The 3,799-nt window shown below is 42.0% G+C and overlaps 1 non-coding gene across 1 annotated transcript; it reads left to right on the top strand.

Moving 5' to 3' along the window:
- The first annotated feature begins 981 nt into the window (after positions 1 to 981).
- LOC112799430 (small nucleolar RNA R71) lies at positions 982 to 1,089 on the top strand. Its single transcript, XR_003201012.1, has one exon. It is a non-coding gene; the product is annotated as a small nucleolar RNA R71 (small nucleolar RNA).
- The last annotated feature ends 2,710 nt before the right edge of the window (positions 1,090 to 3,799 follow it).

The following is a 3,799-nucleotide window of genomic DNA, read 5'->3' on the forward strand; positions in this document are numbered from 1 at the left end:
GAATTTGTTGTCTTCCCCCTTCTTCTTTAATTGTAGTCGTTGGGGGTATGGAGCTTTTGGGAGACATGATCTGGGCGCTTCTCCTTCTTGGTGTGGCTTTTCTTCACCCGGTTTCTCTTCTGGTGGTTGCTTGTGGGTCTCCTTCAGTTCCTTTCCACTTTTGAGGGTGATGGCTTGACATTCTTCCTTTGGCATTGAGTTAATATTGCTGCAATTGTTGTGTCCAGGAACTTGCTTGAATAAGAATCCAACCTGTGTTTCCAGTTTCTTGATGGCAGCATCTTGATTCTGCATGTTGGATTGCACTTCTTCCCGGAAGGCTTTACTATCTTGAATGTCCTTGTATAGGCTTTCAAGTAGAGCCTCAATTTTTGAGAGCCTCTCCTCTGTCAATGATAGTGGGTTGAGATTAGGGGGTTGTGAAGATTGGTTGGATGAGTGTTGGTAATGTCTCTGTGTGGTGTTTTGATGAGTTGCATGGTTGTTGAAGTTGAGGTTATGGCGTCTCTGATCTTGCCCTTGATCTTGTTGATTTCTCCATCCAAAGTTGGGGTGATTTCTCCATCCAGAGTTGTAAGTTTTGGAGTATGGATCATGGACTTGTCTAGGTGAGTTTCCCACATAGTTGGCTTGCTCCCAGTCACCTTCTTCTCCTATGTTTACTCCTTCTTGAGCTGTTGATGAGGTGATGGCTGCTGCAACTTGGTTCTCTTCCACCTTCTTGGTAAGATCTGCTAGCTGCTTGGTGATCATCTTGTTTTGGACTAACAGTGCATCCATGTGGTTTAACTCCATTACTCCTCTAGTGTTACTTCTTTCGGAGGCATAGAAGTAATCATTCTCAGCAACTGTTTCAATGACATCTATGGCTTCTTCAATGGTTTTCTTCTTGTTTAAAGACCCTCCTGATGAATGATCCACAGCCTTCTTTGACTCATAGGAAAGACCTTCATAGAAGATGTGAAGTTGAACCCACTCATTAAACATCTCTGGTGGGCATCTCCTTGTCAACTCTTTGAATCTCTCCCATGCTTCATAAAGTGTCTCACCATCTTGTTGTCTGAAAGTCTGCACCTCAGTTCTTAGCCTATTGATCCTTTGAGGAGGATAAAATCTTGCTAAATGCTTGTTCACCACTTCTTCCCAATTAGTTAAGCTTTCCATTGGGAAGGATTCAAGCCATTTGGATGCCTTGTCCCTGAGTGAAATAGGGAACAAGAGCAGCCTATAGACATCCGGGCGGACTCCATTGGACTTCACTGTGTCACAAATCCTCAAGAAGGTGGTCAAGTGTTGATTAGGATCTTCTTGAGCACCTCCTCCAAATGAACAATTATTCTGCACAAGGGTGATGAGCTGAGGTTTTAGCTCGAAATTGTTGGCATGTATGGTGGGCTTCTGAATGCTACTTCCACAGTTTCCTGGATTAGGATTGATATTGGAACCTAAGACCCTCCTTTCTTGCCCAGCCCAGTTTTCATGGCCTTCTCTGGTATGATTATGAGCTTCTTCTTCATGATTGTTCTCCAAATTCTCTTCCATGTTGGGTTCAAAGTACTCTTCCTCTTCCTCAGCACCAATAATCCTTTTTCCTCTTGCCTCCCTTCTTAGTCTCCAAAGGGTTCTTTCAGGTTCTGAATCAAAGGATGTTGAGACTCCTTCTCTTCTCCCTGTCATACAACAAACAGATTGCACAATAAGAGATTGATGAGCGGATAATTTATACGCTTTTTGGCATTGTTTTTAGTATGTTTTTAGTATGTTCTAGTTAGTTTTTAGTATATTTGATGACAAGTCATCATATACCCATTTTCTATGCTTTTTCATACAAGAAATTGATGATTTGTGCTTAAATATTGAATGCTTTTGTACTTAAATGATATATTTTCTTGATATTTTAATTTTATAAATCTTGTAGGAAATAAGAAGAAAAAGAAGCAAAGAAGCACAAAAAAGGAGAAAAAAAGAGCTTTGGGATACACTTTGAAGTTGGGGTACACTTTGGAGCCTTAGGCCACGCTTTTAAAAGCGTGGCCCATGACCAAATTAATGAAGAATAAGCAATCATCGCACATTGCCCTGCTCTTGCCAAGGGCAGGGCAGAATCATGTTGAAACAAAGTGAGGTTGGAGCAAAATTTTCGCTAAGTTAAAATCTGGGCGCTCATAGCATGACCATGCCTCCTTCAAATGGCTATAACTTGAGCTACAGACGTCCAATTGATGTGCTTCCAGTTGCGTTGGAAAGCTGACATTTAGAGCTTTCCAACGATATATAGCAATCCATATTTGGCGTACAATTGAGGCAGGAACGGAAAGCATCTTTAAGGGCCAAAAACAAGCGAAAATGTCACCCATGCATGCCACAAGACTCGAACACGGACCAAGGAAGAAGCCAAGAACTAAGGTTGAGTGCCGTGCCAAGAAACCAAGGAAATTAATTGAGCGTGTGCCACAGCCGTGTTTCGAACACGGGACAGCAAAGTGGAAACACTGCCCTGCCCTCCGCGAGGGCAGGGCAGCATTTGGATTGGTGCACAAATCTGGCGCACCACACACAAATCTGGCGCACCAATTCTCTCCTGGCAGCACCAACGTGCATCGCAACTCAATCCTGGCAGCACCACATTTTTCTGCCCTGCCCTCCGCGAGGGCAGGGCAGCATCCCATGCACCAAGGAAAATTTCTGGCGCACCAATTTCTGAGTCTGGCGCACCAATTCTTAATTCTGGCAGCACCGTGGCACGTTCTGGCGCACCAACTTTTCCTGCCCTGCCCTCCGCGAGGGCAGGACAGCATCCCACGCACCAAGGCCGCACCAGCTTGCACCACGGCCACACCAGACCGCACCAAGGACGCACCACAACGCACCAAATCCTGCCCTGCCCTCCACAAGGGCAGGGCAGCCTCCTGGAAGCAATTTTCCTTCATGGGCTGGAATTGAATTAAAAACCCAATTTAATTCATTTCTTCACCAAATCAAAAGCCCATCCAAACCCCAAAATCCAAGAATAGAAAGTGTATAAATAGGAGCTAGTTTTATGTAATTGAGGAGCTCGAGACTTTATTTTTGAATTTTCCTTTCTACTTGCATTTTAATTTTGAACTTTGAAATTTCTTAGAGAATTAGGAAGGAGAATTGATCTCTCTTCCTCCTGGTTCCTTCTTGAGCACTCTTTACTTTTCTTGCTTTGGATCTTGGGTGAAGAATTGAAGAACTTCTGTTTCAATCTCACCTTGAGATCTCTTCTTTAATTTTCTGCATAATTGAATTTTACTTTCTGTTCATTTCTTCTTCTGCAATTTCTGCAATTTGCTTTCTTTTACTTCTTCTGCAATTGTTCTTGTTGGATCAAGGAAGGATTTGAGATATAGACTTGTTATCTAGTCTCCTCCAATCCTGAGATCTTCAACATTCTTTTAAATTGCTGCAAATTAAGCACTGCTTTTCTGTTTAGAATTCTTCAAGCAATTTCCATTTTCTGTTTAGATCTGTTGCATGATTTTGCACCTTTTACTTCTCTGTTTGATTGCTATTTACACTTTCCTGTTGAATTTTAATTTCCAGCACCCAACCCCCTTTACTTTTCATGCAATTTACATTTCTTGCAATTTAAGTTTCAGTTATTTTACTTTCTTGTTATTTAAGTTACTTGCAATTTTACTTTCTGCAACTTTAAATTCATTGTCATTTACTTTTTGTTAGCTACAATTTCACTCAATTTCACTTCAATGTTAGCTTAACTAAACTAATCACCCACTAAAGTTGCTTGATCCATCAATCCCTGTGGGATCGACCT

Source organism: Arachis hypogaea, chromosome 4, assembly GCF_003086295.3.
Source record: "Arachis hypogaea cultivar Tifrunner chromosome 4, arahy.Tifrunner.gnm2.J5K5, whole genome shotgun sequence".
Classification (NCBI taxonomy): Eukaryota; Viridiplantae; Streptophyta; class Magnoliopsida; order Fabales; family Fabaceae; genus Arachis; species Arachis hypogaea.